The sequence below is a fragment of the Acomys minous genome, assembly GCF_964271855.1.
Source record: "Acomys minous genome assembly, chromosome: 17".
NCBI lineage: Eukaryota > Metazoa > Chordata > Mammalia > Rodentia > Muridae > Acomys > Acomys minous.
Genome location: NC_140500.1, coordinates 9,097,942 through 9,121,473, shown reverse-complemented (window position 1 = coordinate 9,121,473; position 23,532 = coordinate 9,097,942). Strand labels below are relative to the sequence as shown.

The following is a 23,532-nucleotide window of genomic DNA, read 5'->3' as shown; positions in this document are numbered from 1 at the left end:
CTATCAAATCTTATCTTGGTAGCCTGCTTATTCTTTCTTTGAATGCCATCAGGCTTCCCTACCCAGAGGAGGTGGTCAAAATAATCTCCTTTTTGTCTTATCATTCCTATAAATTTCTATATTCCCTCTTCTTTATTTTCAACCTGTATCCCCAAACCTAAGAAAGAAAGATAAAGGAAAAAAGAGACATCCATAAGTTCAGTCTTGTTTTCTCTCTGAATATGACCAATAGTAACTTCAACCAACTACCAATGAAAATAAACATCTATAGCCCAAGAAAGCAATCAGAAACCTACCCCCTATTAAGGGAAATGGGGCATTGTTCTATTTAGTTTTTTTTTTCAGCTGATTTGGGATGAATAATACCTTTGTAGGGGCCCAAATAAAATTGGGGAAAATGGTTAAACAAGCTAGGAATAGCATTTGTGGTCCAGTTTCTAAATGTTGAGAAATTCCAAGCTAAAAGAAGTCCTGTGTGGGACAATCTGAAATGCAGGACCAATTGGGAAAGAAGCTTTCTTTGAATCTGTTCTGTTTTTGATGAGGAACAGCAACTGAAGCACTTGGTGCTGGAACATGAAGGATGCAGGACGTCGGTGTCCAGCATGCTGAGAGGAATGAATCCTGTCAGGTCTGATCCCGTGTCAGTGTCCAGTTCTTTTGTTCTGAGGACATATAATTTCTCACAAGCATTATATAGTCCTAAATTATAAATGTATAGATTTTTAAAAATTATTTTAAAGGTTCACTGACAATGAGACAGGTTAACTCCTGGCAACACCCAGCTTACCTCAAAGAAGATGATGAGCATAAGAAAACCTCCTTATGGAGATGGCTTCAAAATGTGGTAAACCAGTCACTGGGCAAAATGTCCTCATTTAGGCTACAGACAGAAATCTGTCTAAAAATGGGCAATCTTGGATGCAGGCAGATGCAGGCCAAACTCTGCCAAGACAGAGAAAGCAAGTCCTCAATAGTTCCTACCTCACAAATATGTCTGTCAGATGTACTGGGCCAGAAGGCTGAAGATGATGCTCCAGCTTTATAGAGAGTTTGGGTGACTGTTCAGGCAGTAAACTATCTCTGTCATTTTTTTCTACTTTGGAAGCTGCTAACCCGCACTTCCTGTTTACTCAGGTAATTAATTTTATTCCTTCTCAAGTCTCTGATGGAATTGAAGACCAGATAGTTTAGTTTTACAACTAAGCTTAGTTGTTCAGTGGTTAAAATGTTTTTAGGTCTAGATAGATGTTTTAAGTTGATAATGTTGAGATATGATAGATATTGATTTACATTCAGAATTTTAGACTGAACAAGATAGGAAAGATGTTTTCTTCAAGGTTGCCAAATGCAAATAGCCAAAACACGATAAATGTAACATTAATATAATTCCTGATTGTTTTGTGGTTCTTCTTGCTGTAATTAATTTATTTTATATGTTTAATAATATAAATGTGTATATATAAAATAAAAAATATTAAAAAATGGATAACAAATTTAAACCTAAGAAGGTTAAAAAAGTTAAAGAGAATCAGTTGGTCATGGCATGAGGGAAAGTGTGTGTGTGGAAATAGAAATTATTAAACATAAAATGTCTACTTTAGAGCTGGGCATGGCAGCACATGACTGTAATCCCAGCACTTCAGGAGGCAGAGGAAGGTGGATCTCTGTGAATTTGAGACCAGCCTGGTCTACAAAGCAAGTCCAGTACAGCCATGAATACACAGAGAAACTCTGTCTCATGCCTTGCCCCCACAAAGGGGCTAATTTAAAGCAAGAAACATGACATTGACATGGATATAAAACAGAAAATGAAAGTCACATAACTCAGTAAACTAAGACAAAGCAGTGATGCAAGGAAAGATAACCTGATGAAAATGAGGCAATTAATCCCTTGACCAGCGAGTTGAAGCCAGCAACTGACTCGAGTCCTTAGCAGAATTCCGAGCTGAAAATGCTTTTCCATAGTATGGTCCAGTTTAATGGAGTCTTTAGTGGACAGAGATTAGAGAAGGAGACTGAGAAGTGTCTGCCCTTAGATCATGCCCTTCAGCACACTCTGGGCTTGGGAGCCCACACCAGGATTGCTGGTCAGGGTCCTGGGGACTAACAGCCTTGGCCACAGGTGAGCTTCTGGGCTTAGTTACTACACTGTGGATTTAGGTAGCTTACAGATATAGTTAGCTGTTGGTTATCCACAACTGTGGAAGAAACATGAGCTCTGTGCAGTGTGTGTGTGTGTGTGTGTGTGTGTGTGTGTGTGTGTGTGTGTGTGTGTAATGCCTGCCTATGTCTGTGTACAGGCTCTCAGAGACCAGAGGAGGAGGTCACGTGTCCCGTTTTATTCTCTACCTTGTTTTGGAGACAAGATGTCTTACTGACCTTGCAGTGAGATTGACAGCTAGAAAGCCAGGATCCTCTTGGCTCCTCCCTCTGCAGTGCTGGGGCTACAGATAGATGCATATGGCTTTTTATGTAGGCGCCCAGATTTGAACTAAGGTCTTTATGTTTGCCTAGCAATTGCTATTGCACACTGATCTATCTCTCTTGTCCAACATTTTAAAAAATTACATTTTATTTGTTTGTTTATTTATTTAATGTGTATGTGTGTGGTATGCATGGTGTCTGTAAATATGTGACAGTATGCAGGTGGAGGCCAGAGGACAAGTTGCATGGACACTTACCACTATGTGGGCGCCAGGATTGACTCAGGCTGTCAGGCTTGGTGACAATGCCTATCCTTTGCTGAGTTATCTCACTGGTTCCTCTACTTTTATTAAAAGGATAATGGGCTAAGGAAGATGGCTCACTTAGTAAAGCATTTACCTTGCAAACGTGAGGATATGAGTCTGATCTCTGGAACACACACACAAAGCCAAGTATGGTAGTACATACTTGTAGTCCTAGTGTTGGGAAAGTGTAGACAGACAGATTCCTAGGGCTCAGTGGGCACCTTAGCTGGTGAATTCCAGGTGAATGAGAGAGATCTTGTTTCAAAGGGGATGGATAGTATAGCTTCTAGGCACAAAGTTATTGTGTGGTTTAAATTCTCATTTCCAGTCTAAATGTTGTGTGAACTCTGCTCCCCAACTGTCCCCTTGTTATGTCAATAAAGCAGCTTACAGCCAATCAATGAGCAGAGGAGAGAATAAGGCTGGACTTCCTGCCAGACAGAAGAGGAGGAGTTAGGAGAGGAAGCAGGGATTCAGCCATGGGTAGAGGTCCAAGGAAGATCAGGGGGAAAGAGCTGGAGGCAAGGAAAGCTACAAAGCACAAGTATTGCTGGGATGTTTGTTAGAAGTAAGACAGGATATCATAGAGGGTTAAGAACAGACTTAAACTGTTCAAGATTGTATTGTGAAGCCTTGTATTATAAAAGAGTCTCAACTATTTGTGTGATAGCTGGGTTAAGAAATAAGCTAAGAGAAACAAACCCCATTTTTAAAAACTAACTTCAACAATACTTGAAGATGATGCCTGAGACTGAGGCTGTCATGTAGCCTTCACACACATGTGCATGTTCACCTGTGAACATATGTGTGCACACGCATACACACATACACACACACACACACACACACACACACACACACACACACAAACACACACACAAGCACACACACACAGTCTCTCAGCAACTCTTTTTAGGGAAAAGGTTTTCAAAATCAGCCAGATGCAGATTTTGAAGAAAATGCTTTCCAAGTGTATTGAATTCCTTTAAGGCAAGGGCGTATGAATTTATGCTACTGGGATAAACAAATTTGTTTCTTGTTGGCAAAAATGTGTTGATTTTAATGGTTATCATATGATTAATAAACATATGTTTGAGTATAGTTATAAGACTTTAAAACTCATGGTCCAAATTTCCAATTTTGCATTCTTCATTTTATTATTATTTTGGTTTTATTTTTTTCTTTTTGAGACAGAGTCTCATTTAGCCCAGGCTGACTTCAAACTTGATATGTAGCTAGAGATGACTTTGAACTCTTTTTTTTTTTTAATTTTAAAAGATTTGTTTATTTATTATGTATACAGTGTTCTGCCTGCCTATGTTTCTGGACACCAGAAGAGGGCATCAGATCTTATTACAGGTGGTTGTGAGCTACTATGTGGTTGCTGGGAATTGAACTCAGGACCTTTGGAAGATCAGCCAGTGCTCTTAACCTCTGAGCCATCTCTCTAGCCCTGACTTTGAACTCTTGATAGGCTATTTCTTTAAAAATATTATCTTCTTCAATGTAAGTATTCATTAATTTGTTTTCAGTGCATTAAGCCTTGGAGATAAAACATCTAGATTAGAGCCAGGCATGGTTTCTCACTCCTTTAATGCCAGCACTTGGGAGGCAGAGGCAGGGGATCAATGTGAGTTCAAGGCCAGCCTGGTCTACAAAGTGAGTCCAGGACAGCCAAGACTACACAGAGAAACCTTGTCTCAAAAAAACCAAAGCAAAGCAAAGCAAAGCAAAGCAAACCAAATCAAACCAAACAAAAGCTAAACAAAACCCAACAACAACAACAACAACAACAAAACAACCACCCCACAAAACCATCTAGATTGGGAAATAAAACAGCAAGATTTGTCGTTTCTTTTTTCACATATAAATTTAATATAGATGAAATCTTGTTACTGTGGTATTTTATTTTTTAGATTAACATGGAAATATTTTTTTAAATAGAAAAAATAAGCTTTAAAAGAATCTCATGTTCCACACTGTTGACTTGCTGTATGCATACATATTTTAAGAAGTAACATTAATTACAAATTTAGGGGCAGTAAAAAAGTACAAAGAAAAGTGTAATCAAATGTAAGTACAACTGCCCTTAGTATGGTGAGTCAAATAATGTTCTCTCATCAACAATGGGAGCTTACTTATTTAGCTTCATTGTTCCTATAATAACTTTTGCCTCAATAGCAGACTCCATTCAGTGTGGAAATGCTGTTAGTGGGAACATTTCTACAACACATTTTCCATTCTAGTTTTTGTTAAGCTTATTGGAGAAAAACCTTTTGTATTGGCTCAGGGAAATCTTAGGAGCATGTCATTATTTTGCGGTGTTGGAAGATAGCCTGCAGCATGAACATTAGCAACAGCAATAGCAATAATAGCAATAGCAATAGTGCCACCGTTGCCGCTGCCGCAGTCATCGTCATCATCATCATCATCATCATCATCATCATCATCATGGGATAGTCATAGCTGTGAGACTATGTCATAGCATGTGTGTGAACACTCTCAAGGGCATAGTTGGCATTAGTTTGTTTAATTTGTTTGGAAACACTGCAGAGTAGTCCAGGGTCTTCATCATGGTACAAAAACCATATAATGGAAACATAGCTCAGAGTGGTTTAGCAGTTGTCTCTGTGGCTCAGCCTGGGGCAGAGGTGCTGGGGATTCATAGTCAGGCATCTTATTTGCACAGCGTTAAGTCCTCAGCCTTTGTGCTTTTTAGTCTCTAAGATAGACATAAGGTTGGAGTTGTGGCTTTATACAACATAGGAGGTGACAGATGGGTAAGTTATTACTACCCTGCCCCCACATTTTTTTTTTGAGACAGAGCTGGAGTTTTACACTGTAGCCCCAGATGGTCTAGAACTCAGGGCACTCCTCCTGCTTCAGCCTCTCATGTGTCGAGATTACAGGTGGGAGTCGCCATGTTTGGCTTTCTCAATAATCATGATGTTGCTCTTTGATGACATGGAGAAGAGTTCTGAGAAATAGTGTATGTTTTAGGGTGTCCTGAGTATAACCTCCCTGGTATGTGATGCTTTCTTTCCATCATTTCATCTACAAATTGGTTTACTTCAGCATTTTAAACTTTGGTTAGAACCAACTCATTCATCCTGCCTTATTTTTCCCAGATGTAAGGCTTCTTTAGAGCGCCTGTAGTATTCCTGTTTCCTTTCTGAGCGCTGGCAGATTTGGTGGGTCTGTTGCCATCACTTGGGGCGGTTTGATGAGAAAGGCTTCCCCAAAGGAGAAGGCCTTCACATCTCTCTTCCTGCTTTGTGGGGAAAGTGGGCTGGCTTCACTCGCCATTTTTGCCACACTAATATTGTTGACATTGATTGCAGTCATCACATCTCGGAGCAGCCACAGTCCTCTCTTCTGCCCTGCTTACTTTTGGTTCAGACAAATTTCTTTTTAAAAAATTTTACTTGAATAAGATGTATTGTTATTATAGAAATAATCAGATATCAATAATTATGTACACCTTTAGAAGGAAAACACCATATGCTGACAGATTCAAAGCAACCCCAGGAGAATGTCAGTGCCATTTTTCACAGAAACAGAAAAAACAATTTAAAAGTCCATATTAAAGTATAAGGAAACCCCAAGTAACCAAAGCAATCTTGACTTGAGAAAAATCCAGCCAAACAAATAAACCAAAACGAGACCCAACCAAACAACTAAGCAAGAGATTAAAAACACAAACAAACAGAAACCAAGACAGGGGAATTATCTGCCTTAACACCATTGCAATTGGTTGTATTTACTATCAAGAGTGACATGCGGACCACTGGGATAAAAGAGCACCTAGAAGTGAGTCTGTAATTCTGCATGGCTGACTCAGTGAACACACTGAGATCACAGACTGGAGAAAGGGCAGTCTCTTCATGAGATGGTGCTGGGAAACTGGAGGTCTATACACAGACCATTAAAACTTAGATGAATATATCTCACCATATAAAGAATAAACTCAAAATGGCAAATGCTGGAATGCAAGGGCTGAAAAAAGGAGACTACTAGAAGCCCTTTGTGACGTTGAGGGAGCACAGCAGGACGCTGGGATAATTAAGGGCATTTTAGACACACTCCAAAGCACATGAAATAAAAGCAAATATAATAAATGAGACGAAGTCAACCTAAACACCTTCTGTATGGCAAAGGAAACAAGGAAAATATTAAAACATCAAATGAGAGAAACTCAGGGGATTACTCAGAGTCTATCGAGAAACTCCCCAAACCCAGTATTTGTGGACCTCAAATAACCTCATTGAAAGTGGACAATGGAACTACAGGCATCAAAGAGGAAGCTATGAAAATGTGAGTAATAAACATTATTAAACATCAAGAAAATCAAAGTGAAAACCACAACAGAATGCCATTTCACTCTAGTAGGAATGGCTGTAATTAGAAAGTCTAACAGTAACAAGTGTTGGTGAAGACTAAGGAAACGGAACCCTTACCCATGGTTGATGGAAATGTAAATTAGCTCAGCCATGATGGGAAACAATATGGAGGTGCCCCTCCAATTAAAAATAGAAGCCAGCCTAGTCGAGTGTGCCTATCATCACACTGCGGAATCAGAGATTGGAGGCTGTCCTGCAGAATTCTGGTGGTAGAGAGAGAGAGAGAGAGAGAGAGAGAGAGAGAGAGAGAAACACCACATCACCAACCAAGCAACAACAACAACAACAGAACCAGTAAAATCAGTTCACCAAGGAGGCATCTTCACCCCCATGTCTGCTTCTATGTTATTCTCAACAGCCAAGAAGAGAACCAGCCTCTGTGCTCACACATGTACAGGCGGCTCCTCTGTCACCCCCTTAGGACTTCCCAGTTCTCCATCTGTTTTCATCAGTGTCTTTACTAACAAACGGCTTTACTTGTTCACTGACATTTTAGGATTCTAACTTTTTAAGTTAAAAGTTAAGCTTATAAGTTGGTAGTATACAGTATGAATGATCAGCACGGCTCAAACTTTTTTGAATAGGTACTGCTTTATTATGGTTCAAAAAAGCCTTCTAATAAGGAAGTGGTACTTGTGTGAGACCTCACTCCAGCTTGCTGTCTGTCAGGTTGCAGTCCACACCTACTTTATCTCTTCTCATCAGTTTCTTATGTGTCCTTGAAATATTCAAATACAAGCAGAGATGAGAATATATACCCATATTTCATTCCTTCTTTATAAAGTTTGTTTTTTTCCATTTTCTGTTTATATATATTATTTGCATGCGGAAAGGCATGCATGGGTGTGTACATGCGTGTGGAAGCCCAAGGTTGATGTCAGGAATTATTGTCAATCACTCTTTCACTTTACTCAAAGTCAGAGCATGCAGTGTGACTAGTCTTGCTATCTGGCTGTCTTGAGGATCCTTCTTTCATCTTCCTGGCCTGGACTCACAGGTGAGTTGCCAAGTCTACCCTGCATTTATGTGGATGCTGGGCGAACTCTGGTCCTTATGCTGCAAAGCCTGCATTTTAACCATTGAGCCCTCTCCCTAGTCCAGAGCTTGTTTCCTTTTAAAGTCTTATTTATTTATATATATTTAAACACTATTCACATATATCTTCCCACATAAGGAACACACGGATATATTATAGAGACACACACTGGCCTTATTTTTCCTTTTTCTACTACTGACCATACTAATGTGAAAACTGACCTACTTGTACCATTTGGCCCATGATAAAGCCATATAACAGATTGCCATATGTAATGGAAGTTTCAGTTTCTTTTGTAAACTCAGTTGTGTTATGTAAATACGTTTTTTTTTTTTAAATCCCAAGCGTGAGATTTCAGTTTAAGCTTTGTCCACAGGTGTTAATTATCTCATGTGGGGTGTGGCTTTCGCTAGCTGGTAAGGCTTTCCTCATGGGGAATGGAGAGGGGTCTAGGGCTGTGAGGATAGCCAAGAGAACCCAGAGAGAGTGTGGGGTGGCGTGCGGTGTTGGGGTGGAGCAGTATAAAGAGACCAGGGACTGATGGTGTGGTGGTTTGGAGCAGACAGACATGCTGGGCACCACCTGTAGCACTCTTTTATTAAAGTCTACTTTATTTGGGGTGTTCAGGCCTCAACCTCCCTTCCAATCTCTGAATCCTATGTAGGAGAGAGAAGGTTAGTGGAGAGAGGGTCCCCCTTTTACTTTTCTCAGCTGTTTAGGATCCAAGAGTCTTTGGGGCTGTACCAATTCTGTCAAGAGCACAGGCATCAAGAAATCTCCTGCAAGCCACTGTGCCGGGAAACATTTCTCTCTGTCTGCTCCAAACCACCACGCCACCAGTCTCTGGTCTCTTCAAACTACTATTACAGCCAGTTAGGAAATAAATTGGAAATTTGGCAACTGTGGCCAAATGGCTTGGCATAGGGCATGGTGCACAGATACTCTGTCCCTCCAGCATCGGTGGCAGGCCACGTGCAAAGGCCAGGTGACTTATCTCACATACATGATATGTCAGCGTGGATTTAGTTTTCAGCTTTGTTGACATCAAGGACCTCTGCACAAGCTTTGGGATATTTTTTCTTATCAATTTCTGTAGCTACTTATATAGTACGGTCATCAGGTCTGTGATTTCATAGCCTTTTTGTTTTCCTAGCTATTTGTGTTTTGGCATCTCAAAGTATCTGGCGGAAGCAAACCTTCCTATGTGATACATTTTTTTTCACCTTTCCCATTATGGCCTTGGGATTTTGGTAGCTTTATGGAAAGGCTTCCTCTGTTTGGAGCTGTAGAGGAATTCAATTGTGTTCCCTTCTGGTAACTGTGGTCTGAGGAACTTTGGGACACCCTTGAATCCAGCTTTACCTCTCCCCAGCTGTTGACTCATCGCCACCCCACCATGTGTTTTAGGGACTTGAGTTTTGCTCACTAATATATGCTGCTATGTTTCCTAGGGTCCTTTTTTTTTTTTTAAGACATTTTCTTCTGTTCTGTTGGCTTAGGTGTCTACTTTCAGATTTATGATGTTTTAAATCCTCATGATAGTCTATAATTAAAACAATTTTGCAAGTTGTAGTGGTTTGAATAGGAATACTAGCCCCCCCCACCCCCCATAGACTCATGTGTTTGAATGCTTGGCCATAGAAAGAGGCACTATTACCAGATGTGGTCTTGTTGGAGGAAGTGTGTCACTGAGGAGCGAGCTTCGAGGTCTCCTATGCTCAAGCTACAGACAATGTGACACACAGTTTCCTTCGGTTGCCTAAGGATCAAGACATAAAATTCTCGGCTCCTCCTCCAGCACCATGTCTGCCTTGCTTCCCACCTTGATGAAAATGGACTAAACCTCTGAGACTATAAGCCAGCCCCAATTAAATGTTTTCCTTTATAGGAGTTGCGTTGGTCATGGTGTCTCCTCACAGCAATGGAAACCCTAACTTAGACACAAACCTGTCTCATGAGTACTGACATATGCTTATATACACACATATGTACATATGATTAAACTGAACAATAACCATCCAGTCTACTACTTCAGAATTTTTCAGAGTAGGCTCATCATACTGAGAAGAAATGGAATAGTTTTTCTTAGATACAGTAGTCATGATGGAAAGTAATAAAGTTTTTTAAATGCCTAGTATTTGACATTATTTATAAATCCATGGTACTTGGTGAGTGAAAGAATTTAATCATAGAATGAAAATCTCATAAGATACAACTTGCAGGCTAGTGAGATGGCTCTGGGGGTAGGGTGCTTGCCTCCAAGCCTGATGTCCTGAGTTTGAACCCCAAGACTCACAATAGAAGGAGAGAGCCAGCTGTTTTAGGGGTCAGAGTGGAGAGTGAGTAGAGAAGAGAGACAGGGGAGCAACTTAGAAGGTGGATTTCAGGGGGGCTCTGATGTGGAAGTGACTGAGGCAGGCAAAGATTTAGGGAAAGCTTCTTGCACTCTGCCGAGGAAGCAACAGGGCCCGGAGCAATACAGCTGAACAAGAGCAAAGCCTCGCACATCCCCAGAGCTGCCTGCAAAGCTGGAGGGAGGGAGGCTTGGGCTCTGTAGTGTCTCTCTTACACATTGTTTCAGGATGAGCACTTGTGTTCTGTGACTCTCCTAAGCCACGGACAGGCAGTTCATGATGTATTCTTCCCATAGTCCTGGGAAGTCGGCTTAGTCATTTTTCCAGGTAAGGAAACAAGGCGAAGTGAGCTTAGTAATTTGTATAAAATCTCATGGCTAAGAGAGGCAGTTGGCCTTGAACTCAAGCCTCTGGCTCTGGAACTTGCTTTAATCATTTTTATTTGTCTGTGGGCTGTGCTCTTAATTTCCTCTTTGGATCACTCGTGCTGCTATCCATGTGTGTGTGTGTGTGTGTGTGTGTGTGTGTGTTTTCACGACCTCATAGTTTCCGAGTGACAGAGTCCATCATGGTGGTGGTGGTGGTGGTGGGGGGTCGGGGGCACTGAAGCAGGAGTGTGACACTTCCTAGCAGTCAGATGCAGAGACAGACAACAGAAAGTTGTAGGGCCCAGCTACAAGACCTTACAATGCCTTCCTTGTCGCCTCCCCCTGTGTCCTTCAGACTACACCTCCTAAAGGCTTCAAATCTTCCCAGACAGCGCTACTAGCTGGGGGCCAGGTAAACATGAGCTTCTGGGGGACATTCCACACCCACGCCGCTGTGGCTGGTGGAGAAACAACTGATTTTTGATGGTTGGCTTTTGTTTGTTTTTGTTTTGTTTAAGACAGGGACTCTCTCCATAGCTCGGTCCTTGAACTCACAGAAACCTACGTGTCTCTGTCTCTCATAATGTCATGCTGATTTTGATCCCTGCAATGTTGTCGAACTTGTTAGCTCCAGATTTTGTGTATGTGATTGGTGAGACATTTACACATGTATATGTGTATGTATTATGTATGTGTGTGTATGTATGTTTATGCATGTATATGCCCATGTGTTTCTTTGTATGTGAGTGCACATGAACATACATCAGTGTGTATGTACACGTGTATATTTACTTTCTCTCCAATTTTGTAGTTTTTTTTAATGAGACATACCTTAAGCTTTACTGATTATTGAACTGCCAGCATTACTTTCCCACCGCTTTGGAGTCTGACCTAGCTAGCCCAGGGCTTCCTGTTGTTGCTTCTTGCTTTCCACTATCAGTTTTTGACAGAATTCCAACAAATGGATCACATCAAGCGGCAGTGAGGCGGCACTCTGGAGAGACACTGACCCTCTCTCTCTCCCAGCTCTTGATGCATCTTGTGAATGTATGGTCTGTCCAGTGTACAGTTGGGTTCTGTCTCAGACTGAGCTGACCTTCCCAGCCAAGCCAGCAGGGAGGATGAGCAACCGTCATTCTTTCTATTCAGACACAGTGTTCTGGCTCTTGGACTCATCAGATAGAGGAAGCAAAAGATCTGAAGCCAAAAATCACAGTAGTGGGGACATCTCAGGAATCTGGCCTCCTGCCTTTGTCTAGGATGTGTCCCCAAGCTCATGATCGTCCTAACGCCTGACTGGTGTCCTGGCTTCCTTCTGACCATGTATGGTTCTCACCCTGTGCCCAGAAACTTGTATGGAAAGGCGTGCAGTGCCTTCACTACTTCTCACACGGCCCCACGGACTCTGTAGTCTGTGACTCCTCCAGGATTTGACATGGGTTCTGTAATAGATGATTATCTCTGTAGATAGCATTTCTTTGTCTCTAATAAACCACAATAAATAGAAAATTATAATATTCTTTATTTATATTAAGCTAAAATGTGCTTTTGGAAAAGTTGGCAAAGTGAGTCGGCTGTGGAGTCTGTGCACAGCACTGCTTTGTTTCTGTGTCCTGACTTCACTTGTGTCTCATGAGCCACCTTCAGTGCTTTGCTGAAATGGGTTTTTATTACATTAGCGAGCTTCTGTGACCTTTCTGTTCCTGTCCAGGTTTCCTAGAGGTGGTAGCCACAAGCGCATATGGTAAGTATAGTTCAGAAAGAATACACAATGCTCTAAGTGATGTTTTATAAATGGATTTTCAATAATTTAAAGCCACTCTATGGATCTCGAGTGTCAATAGATAGCAGGAAAAGTTGCATATATCTCATGGATGTTTCAAGATAGCCATTCTCTGTGACTTACATGTCTGACTGCATGGATGCAAGAACCTTTGTTATTTATTTTTTATCATTATTTTACTTATTTGATTTTAACGTTCTTTTGAGATAAAGTAGCACTATGTGGCCCCTGGCTGTCCTGGAATTTGCTAGGTAGATCAGGATGCCTTTAATCTAACAGGGATCTGTCTACTTCTTCTTCCTGAGTGTTGGCCTTAAAGGCGTGTGTCACCATGCCTGCCCTATTATTACTATTTTAAACTATTTCTTTTTTTAAAAAGTGTGTGTGTGTGTGTGTGTGTGTGTGTGTGTGTGTGTGTGTGTGTGTGTGTGTGCGTGCACATGTGCATGTGCAACAGTGCACATATGGTCAGGGAATAACTTGCCGGAGTCAACTCTCTTCCTCCACCACATGGTCCTGACTCACTGCTACCTATTAGAAAGCAGCTTTCCCCGCTGAGCCATCTCCCCAGCCTGGAAGAATCCTCCAGTTTCCATAGCTCTTTTGGACCTTGGCTACTGGGTTAAGATTATCAGTGAGGTTGGGTTTGGTGGTTCCTGACTCTTTCTACACAAGCATCTTCTACAGGTTCTGTGTGGTCTCTTCCTTGCGTCCTTCAAGGTAAAGGTGTCTGCACTTTCCTTCCTGTCTTAGCCAGTGTTTCATTGCTGTGAGGAGACATCATGGCCACAGCACTGCTTAGAATGGAAGCAATGTAATTGGGGTTAGCTTACAGTTTCAGAGGGTTGGCTCCTTATCATGGCAGGAAGCTGGCAACAGGCAGGCAGACATGGTGCTTGAGACGTAGCTGAGAATTCTATATCTGGATTGGCAGGCATCAGGAAGAGAATGCGACAAATGGGTCTGCACAAGCTTTTGAAACCTCAAAGCCCACCCCTCAGTGATACACTTCCTCCATCAAGGCCACTCCTCCTAGTAGAGCCACTCCCTTGTGACTAAGCATTCAAGTCTAGGATCGTAAGGGGCCCATTCCTGTGCAAACTATCACAGTTTCTCTCAGGAATGCCTTCTCCTCTCCTTATGTCACATGCCTCCTCAAGCCTGTCTCTGCCCGTACATGCAGCTGCTGCCCTTGCTTAATGAATATATGGATAAATAAACTATTTATGCACCTTGTGGAACAGCAAGCTATACTCGTATCCTGCCTTCTTCTCCTCTTCCTCCTCCTCCTTTTTTTCTGAGACAGCATTTTGCTGTGTAGCCTTGGCTGTCCTGGACTCACTTTGTAGACCAGGCTGGTCTTGAACTCACAGCGATCTACTTGCCTCTGCCTCTCGAGTGCTGCGATTAAAGGGGTGCACCACCACATCCAGCTGTTTCCTGTCTTCTTAAAATAGTTAAAACCTGACCATATAGTGGGGGAGGAGGTCCCCCTCAGTCTTAGACCTAGGGCAGGGGAATAGGGTGAAAGAGGGAGGGAGGGGGGAGCGGGAGGATACAAGTGATGGGATAACAATTTAGTTGTAATCTGAATAAATTAGTTAAATAAAAAAATGGTTAAAACCCATTATAAAGAAAGACGGTAAGCACCATGCAGAAGAAGTGAGTAGAGGCTAGCACTCAGCACGTGGTAGTGGGGGTGTCAACTAATCCAAGAGTGTGTTCTCTAGTGGGATTTTTAGACAAGAGATTCCCCCCCTCTCATATGTGCATATATTTGTGCAGATGTGCAGGTGTGCCTGCGCATGTGTAGTGGCCTAAGGAGGATGCTCAGTATCCTTCTTGCCATTCTCCACTTCAGACTAGTTCTGTAAATGAATCTAGAGCTTGGTTCTTGATCATCGGTACCCAGAAGTGCTCCTGTCCCCACGGCTCCCCACAGCTCCAGAGCTACAGGCACATCTATAAGCGTGTCCAGCTTTTTAATGGGTGCTGAGGGTTCGAACTCAGGTTCTCTTGCTTGCATAGCAACTACTCCTCTCTACTAAGCCATCTCCTTACTCGTAGGAAGGTGATTTTAAGATTTGTGTAGAAATACGGTTGCTTAAATACCATCTGCATGATGGCAGCGGCAACAGGAAAACAAATATAAACCACTGCACGTTTTGTCATTACTACGTTTTTTGGAATGTGACTTGAAATTTGTTAGGCCCATTCTGTTGTTCCTAGTGCATATCATTTTTTGTGTTGGTACGTGCTTCATTTCACAAGTCTGAGCCAGAGCGTCAGGGTTGAACCAGCCTAGTTCAGAAAGAGCTAGAAAGGGTGAGCTTATTCAGCAGTAAGTCTCGGAGGCCGAAACATAGGCCTATGTTAGCAGATGGCGGTTGGAAGCTGAAGCAGTCAAGGTCTGTGCTTACAGAAGATTAGATTTTAAGGAGGCTAGAAGTTTCCAGCCTAGGCCTAGGGTTAGTTAGATAGAAACGCTTTAGGCTCAGCCCAAGCCATGTATTCGTAAAGCTTGGGCATGGCGCTCATCCCAGTCGTCATCAGAGGAAAGAAAAACATTTGCAGGAGTGGTACCTCAGGGTATGGCTTTGGGACCCCTTTACCCATGCTCATTTGCATCCTGGTCATTGCTTAGGGTTTTAGTCACTCTTACTCTTTGAACTTATTTATTATTGGTGTTTGGGCAGGGGTTGGCTGTATGTAGTACAACTCTTAGCTGGGTTAGGAGTTCTGTTCAGATGCAGAGGTTCTATACAGTAGACTTGAAATGCTGCACCCAGTCACCAGTGCTGCATAAAAAGGGGGAGACAACAGTAACAGCAGCAAACAGCAACGATCTAGGAACAGAAATGAAATGAAAACCAAACGCCAACAGGATGACACCTAAAGATATTAAGATCAGTGGGGGCAGAAATGACACAACCTAGATTGTTTTAAGAGGTAACAGGAAAAGGAAAAGCCAATTTAGAGAGAAGAAAATGAGAAGTTAGAATTTTCATAAATCCTAAGATATATAAGATATAAGTTTGCTTCTGGGCCAGATTTGCCCATGACATTGTTGCCTCTTCCCTTTTCTTCCATCTCTTCTTCTGCGCACTCCTGGGCCACATGAGTGCACCACTGATGCATTCATTCTTTCTCTGTTCTGACAAGTAGTGCCTCCTAGGTTCTGCCTATCTGATGTTGCACCGCAAAGCATTCATTACCCAGTCACCCACCCAGGCACCCTCAGAAGCTGTTTGTTTGTTTGTTTGTTTTGTGTGTGTCTGTCTGTTTTGCTTCCATATAACAAACAAGTTGGGTAGAACCATTTGCTTCTCATCTTCCATCCTGACTTCCCCTCACTTTACTGTCTTTTAACTAAATAATTACCAATATAAGGGAAAATGTTTATAGTTTGCGCTAAACTCCTCAACGTATGCATTTTGGTGTTCATAAAACATACGATTTAGAAAAAAAATAAACTGATGGTCAGTTAATGTGTCTGGGTATGAATTCTCTGAGAGATTGAAAGTGTATATTTATTATTATTACATCTTATCGTGTATGTGTGTGTGTGTGTGTGTGTGTGTGTGTGTGTGTGTGTGTGTGCATGTGACATAGTGCATGTGTAGGTCAGAGGAGTCAGTTATTCCCTTTTACTGTTGTGTGCCCTGGGTACTGAACTCAGGTCCCCTGACTTGGCTGCAAGTGACTTTACTAGCCCATGAAAGTATGTGGGTTTTTGTTTAATAATTTGAAGATAGTATAGCAGTATTTCAGATAGACACTAAGGTCTTTATTGTAACAATAGTAACCACCTCTGGTACTCTGAAGAAGTTTTTAGATTTAAACCATTCTACAGTAAAAAGGAGTTTGCTCATATTTTTTCTGTATGAAACAGTTATATAAGATTTTAAGGATAAATATCAATAGATCAACAAGTGATTTGTAGTTTGCAGTTGATTATACAGGAAATGAATTTGCTAAAGGACACAGAATCATGAATGCTGTCCTAAATCAGGCAGCTTCCTCCACTTAAGAAAAGGAAAAGGAAAATAAAAAAAACCCATCACATGTACTGATATTTACTCCTGTGTCTATATTATACTCTTTTCCTTATGCATTTCCTCTTGTGATGACTGGTTTTATCTTTGAATGAAAGTCATGTTTATAAAATCCAGGAAAACTTGCCTTGAGCAATGTACATTCATGTGGGTCTCTTTTTTTTTTAATTTTTTTTTTATTTTTAAGATTTTATTTTATTTATTATGTATACAGTGCTCCATCTACATGAACACCTTGCATGCCAGAAGAGGACATTAGATCACATTATAGATGGTAGTGAGCCACCATGTGGTTGCTGGGAATTGAACTCAGGACCTCTGGAAGAGCAGCCAGTGCTCTTAACCTCTGAGCCATCTCTCCAGCCTCATGTGGGTCTCTTACAAGGCTTGGTTTGACTTTTAAAAAAAAATTTATTTATTCTTACTCCACCTTTTAAGTGTCCTTTTTCATTCAAATGTTGTTTACTTTTTCCTCTTTCTAGTTTTTCTGGTGTAAATTTTTTCTCAATCATTTTTTTCTAAGGTCAAAAACAATGAATTAGTCAGATAAGAACGTCCAAGTGTAGTGCTTTAAGAAACAAGATGACTTCGTGAAGAGAAATAGCCCCAGAGCTCTGGGTTATGTAAGTGGCTCTCTGGGGCCCAGGCACTTAGGCAGACACATTTGTTTTCCAGGCCACTAAGTACCATTTAAAGGAAGCTCTATAGCGGTTTCTCCGTACAGGAAAGGAGAGCAGTGACTTGAGTTGGACAGAGTCTGTAGTGGTTTTATGTGGGTTGTCTCCTTTGTCCTAAATAAATTTCTGGATGTTGGTTTATGTTCCTTAGGAGCCTCCAAGGAGTTAATTCAGTGAAGGAAAATTTGAAGTCCTACTGTGTTCCAAGTTGTTACTAGTTTGCAGAGCAGTAAAGAAACCTAGTATCTAGCTCTGGGCAGTCTGCAGAGCAGAGGTCCTACCACTTATCAGAGAGTGGGGCTAAACATGGTGATGGAGGTGAGTGATGCTCATATAGGACTTGAGAGGCGAGTCACTGACTCCTGCAAAGAAGCTAGCAAGTAAATCCCAACAATATAAGAAAACAGGTGGAAATATCTCCCTTTACCGACTTATTTTTTTAGGTAGAGGTAACTGGATTCTACCTACTGCCAGAGCTATGAAAATTGTGTGTGTCTGTGTGTGTCTGTGTGTGTTAGGGGAGTTGTTTGCCTCATCTGGGAAGAAGGAACCTCAACAGAGAATTTGTCTCTATTCACATTGGGTCTATAGGCAAGTCTGTGGAATATTGTTTTCATTAATGATTGATATGGGGGCATAGCTCACTACGTCTTGGGGTGTATAAAAAAGCAGGCTGAGTAAGTCAGGAGGAGCATGGGAGTCAGTAGTGTTTTTCCATGGCCTCTGCTTCAGGTCCTGCCCCAGGCTTCTGCCCCGACTTTCTTCAGTGATGGACCGTGATGGGACATATGAGCTGAGAGAAACCCTTTCCTCCCCAAGTTGCTCTGATCACGGTGTTGCATCCCAGTCCCAGAGACCCCACTTAAGATGGTCTACATCTGTGTTGGTGGGTAATGCTGGCAAAATGGTGCCGGTAAAGCATTGGCATGACTTGCAGGCTTTCAACGAAAAGTTACTTAGGTCGATCATCCCCCTTTGAGAACCATGACTAGGCCTGAGGTTTCTCTCATTGGACTCTGCTCCATCCTGAGAGCAAAATCCCCATATTACTATGACAACACCAACAACAATCTGGAGATTGCCTGAGTGCATATCTGTGTGAACCCACAGGTGTTTATCTGGTTACTTGCTGACAGAGGATCAAGAGATACATTGTGATGGTTAATTTTAATCATAAACTTGATGGGATCAAGACACTCCCAGATCATTGGTAAAGCACACCTGTGTGTGTGTGTGTGTGTGTGTGTGTGTGTGTGTGTGTGTGTGTATGAATGTGTGTCAGTGAGAGTGTATGTGTATGGGCGTGAGTGTGTATGGGTGTGCATGTGGGTGAGTGTGTGTGTGTATGTATTATGTATGTATATGTGTGTATGTGTGTGCATGTGTGTGAGTGAGTGTGTGTATGTATGTGTGTGTGTGTGTTTATGTGTGTGCATGTGTGTATGTATGTGTATGTGTGTACATGTGTGTGAGTGGGTATGTGTGTGCTTGTGTGTAAGAGTGTATGTATGTATGTGTTTCTAGAGCTGATGAACTGAGGTGGAGAGACCTCTCTTGATTATGGTGGCATCCCATGGGTTGGGGTCCCGGGCTGAATAAAAAGTAAGAAGTGTGGAAGCCAGTGCAGTGTTTGTATTCCTCCTTCCTTTCTCCCTGATCTGCCCTGATGTGCACAGGCAGCCTCTTGCTCCTGCTGCCATGCCTTCTTCAGCATGATGGCTGTTCCTTCTAAAGCAGTGAGCAGAAATAGACTCTTCCTCCCATGGGCTGCTTCTGTCGGGTGTTCATTCTGCCATAGCAGGGAGACATGTAACTAGTACGCAGCTGTGAGATATGTTAGCTGTGAGTCTGAGTCAGCTCCTATATGATCATCCAATAGAGAGAAGAGGTGCATTTGTAGAGGGCTTGCCTCTGCCTGGTGCCCACTAAACCCTTTGGAAGAAGAGAGAGGCAGAGGAAAGGCCCGTCTTCTGTCTGCTTAAGTAGAGACTTACTCCTTCTCCTTGGATGTTGGCACTCCTGGCTCTGGGACCTTCAGGCTCAGATCATGTGACTCCCTTGTTCTTTGTCCTTCAGGTTGGAACTAAATTGCACCCACCTTAGCCAGCCACCACTGCAGACTGTGGGCCTCAACGTCTTTATACTCTCATGAGCCAATGCCTGAAAATGTATACCATTCCCTGCACCTGTCTATTCGGTCAGCACTGTGCTTTTGGAGAGCCATGATGAACACAAGTGGGTAACAAAGATCCCTCTCCTGAGTCAGTAAGAGTCTTGAAAATGCCCCAAATTGCATAAAAATTTACATGCTTTCTGGGCTTATAAGAATTGTTCTTTTAGCTGGCCTTGGTGGCTCACACTTTTTATTCTAGCACTTGGCTTACTGAGGCAGGACGATTGTCACAAAGGTGAATACAGCATGAGTTACAGACTAAGACCTTTTCCAAAAAACAAAATGAAAAACAAACAAGACACATTGTAGAGGAATATTAATTCAGAACATGGCTGCTCAGGCAAGAGATCACATCCAACAATCTTCTAGGTCTGTGTGATCTGGTTGGAATACAAAGATGCCTTTAATCCAGGAGACAGAGGCAAACATATCTGAGGTCAAGGCCAGCCTGGTATAGAGCAAGTATCAGGAAAAGAAAAGCTTAGGTCCAGGCATGGTGGTGGTACATGCCTTTAATCTCAAACAATGAAGGTAAAGTTAGAAGAAAGCATCCATGTTTCAAAGTGATGTCTAATTGTGTGGCAGAGAAGGTGACAAATCAGAGAAGATTTGACAGAATAAGATACACCCAACTATCATGAGAAGAGAGATGAAAGGGAAGCTACTTAAGAGGCAGTTTTACAGAGATAGGAGTCAGTTTTTACCAGAACAGTAATAGATGGATTGCAGAGAGAGAGAGAGAGAGAGAGAGAGAGAGAGAGAGAGAGAGAGAGAGAGAGAGAGAGAAAACTTGATGAAGATGGAATGAGCCAGAAAAGGAGAAGAAGCCAGAAGATTAGAGCAGATTGCTGAGTTAGTTTGATGCCAAGCAGAGAAACTCCAGGCCAAGAGAGGAGCCAGATTAAATAAGTCAGCTGGGAGAAGAATTTGAGCCAGAACAGCTGAGTAGAACCAGAGCTCAGAAAGAACAAGTAAGGGTGAGCTTATTAAGGAGTAAGTCTCAGAGGCTGAAAACATTCTAGCCCTAGGTTAGGTTGTACAGAGGCTGGAAGCTTCCAGGAGTAGGCCTACGTTAGCAGAAGGAGACAGTAAGCCTCCCAGACAATAAATAATTGATCCAGGAGAATAAGTTACTTTTACAGCACATAACTTTTTTTTTCTTCCAAAGGCACAGAATTAAATGGACTACCAGAAGCAGCAGCATCCTTTGGATCTAATCGTACAGTTGCTGTAAAATGATATGCCTTCCCATCTCATACCTGGCCTGAAATTGGGCAACTGTGCTAGCTGTGACCATCAAGGGCCATAGAGGGAATGTTTCCCAGTGATTGCGTGAGGGTAGGTGCTTAACAAGTGTACAGAAAGGCCTGCTGATGTGTGCCTGTCAGCTCGGCATGTGGGAGGCTGAAACAAGAAGTGCTCTACAAGTGTGAGGCCAGCCTGGTCAAAGCAGTGAGTTCTAGGCCAGCCAGGACTGCATAGTGAGAGCCTACCTTCCAATCAGCCAACCCACAAATCAGCCAACCCAAACACCCAAGCCAAGACCCAAATCATTAATATACAATAACAGAAGAGAAGAAATGGATGCACAGAGGATTCAGTGACATCCACCTTTCACTGAGGAGTCACCTTTCTTCTGGCATCTCACCATGAGATCTATGAGGCACAAGAGCTGTGCAGATGAATCCCACGTCACTCAAAAGCTTCCTGCACAACGTGACACTATACACATGATCTGTTCACAAGGGAACAACTTCACAACTTTTACCAGCTTTTCAAAGGCATCGCCTTTTATGTTTCCTTTACCTGCCTCCTCCCAGCATTACTCTGAAGATGCAGTTTGGGCACTGGAGAAGCAGCAGAGACCTTCCTGGTGCCTTCCCAGTCCTCCTCAACTTGTCTCCTATGTGATAAGCTGCATCTAGGAGATTTGGTGCTTATGACTTGTGCGGGCTGACCTCTGCCACTTATGCACACCTGGCTCCACCTCCAAGATAAGTTATGGTCATTAAAATGTCCTGCCTCTGGCTCTGGAAAGCATCTATAGGTTTCATTTTTTCCCTTTTTAGCCATAAGCCAGGCTTTAGCTTAGCTACAGAGCAGTGGGAAGTGTAGGCTGATGTTCCTGAATAAGCCATTTCCTTACAGCCAGAGGTCTTGCTCCTATTGAAAGGTCTGCTGGGCTACGTGGAGGAAGCTTCTGGAGGAAGCTATAGAAGATTTAGTCTCTGCCACTAAACACTTTAAATAGGAGTATTTCAAAGCTCAACCAACCATAAGGGATTTGCAATGTGAAGCAAAGACTGATGTCAGATTAGAGCGAAAGGAGTGGCTGGTTTCTATGTTCAGTTTGGGGTTGAATAGGGCATTAAAAATGTACTGGAATTTTTAGAGCTTGCTTCAATCTCTAGTATTTTAGGATAAATGTTTCTCTCTGGATATGCTCGGGGACTTGTTTATAGTTTCACAATCACTTCAGAACAGTAGCAGGATTAATTTTTCTGGTTTGTAGTCAAATTGCTGCAGAAATACTTGGCTTTGCTTGAGTTGGGTTTCTCTCTCTCTCTCTCTCTCTCTCTCTCTCTCTCTCTCTCTCTCTCTCTCTCTCTCTCTCTCCTTCCCTGGGTGTGTGAGAAATTGTCAGGGTGTGAGAACAGTTGGCAGACGTTGTGCCTTCTTGAGTTTAGCTAAGCTTATCACACACCATGATGACTAGAGTTTAACTAACATGTGGCTCCTTCCAGAAAACCACTGGCCAAGTTCAACATAGTTTGGATGGTGGGAAAAGTGTAGAAAATTCCGTGTGAGTCTAGACTGCTCTCCCTAAAAACGAGCTCAGAGCTGAAGCTTACACATGGCTAAAGACATATCTGACCACTATCTCCCCCTTTTTAAAGACCACAAGAACAGAGGCAGTCATCCTTGCTGTCTCACAGGAAGGTTTCTCTCTTGGTCCCATTTGGAGTCATCAGTTAATATCTGGGGTAGCATTTTGGGAGAGAAAGGTACATGGAGGCATAATTACAGATATATAAAAGTACTGTGTTTCTTTAAGAGTGCAGCCTACATATTTGACCTCTGAGTATGGAGACTCTTTCATGTCCATCTCGTTTGAAAATTCGCACATCGCCCCAGTGCAGACTAGAAGCATAGTGTGTGTGTGTGTGTGTGTGTGTGTGTGTGTGTGTGTGTGTGTGTGTGAAATGCACAGGAAGAAGCAAGATTAAGACAAACATTTATATAGCCAGGAAAAATGACCCCAGGAAAGACGGGAAATCTAGTGACACTCTGTTTACCCAGTGCAATGTTAAAACAGTCTGCAAGTGAAACAAAGCAGGACCCTTTGAATAAATCACTGAGAAATAGAAGGATAGACCAGCAGCCAAGAGTCCATCATGAGTTATCCATGAACTCACATGCTCTCCTTTACACCAGACACACAGCTTTCTGTTGAATGCCACACAGCCCCTTCTCCTTTCACTTAATCTTACCACGGAGCATGTGAAACTGTGAACCACTCTGAATGGGAATTGGGAGAAGATACAGGTGACTGGGGGAGAATGGAATGTCAGAGCTGGATGGCCAGTTATAGTCAACACCCAAACCTCAGTTTAAACCCGAGGCAGCTTAATGAGCATTGAATTGAATGTATAAACACCACAACTACATAGTCCTGTGAGGGTCTAAAAATCTCCATATGCCAGGTAATGTGCTTGGTGACAGTGGCTCTTTTGAGATCATCATGCCCAGGGCTGGTTTCCATAATAAACTGGAAGCACAGAAACTCAAAAACACAGAACCTTCTGTGTGGTTTTGGAGTTGTGCTGGATGGCTTATCTCCAAGGAAAGATAAGCCTACTTGTGAACTGGTCTCAAAAGTTGGCTCGCCTGATGCCTGCGGACTGCTAGGAAACCCAACCTGTTGTGACAGATGCTGTCCCCGTGGGAGGTGCA

General features: G+C 42.4%; 1 long non-coding RNA gene across 3 annotated transcripts in view; it reads left to right on the top strand.

Moving 5' to 3' along the window:
- LOC311588542 overlaps positions 1-23,532 on the top strand; it is a 172,834-nt gene that overhangs the window by 95,748 nt on the left and 53,554 nt on the right. The window contains exons 7-8 of one of the 3 annotated variants that reach the window (XR_014776243.1): positions 19,482-19,640; positions 20,747-20,916. The exons of the other annotated variants lie outside the window; for them this stretch is intronic. This is a non-coding gene — a long non-coding RNA (uncharacterized lncRNA). The remainder of the gene's footprint in view (positions 1-19,481; positions 19,641-20,746; positions 20,917-23,532) is intronic. 3 annotated transcript variants of the gene reach the window in all.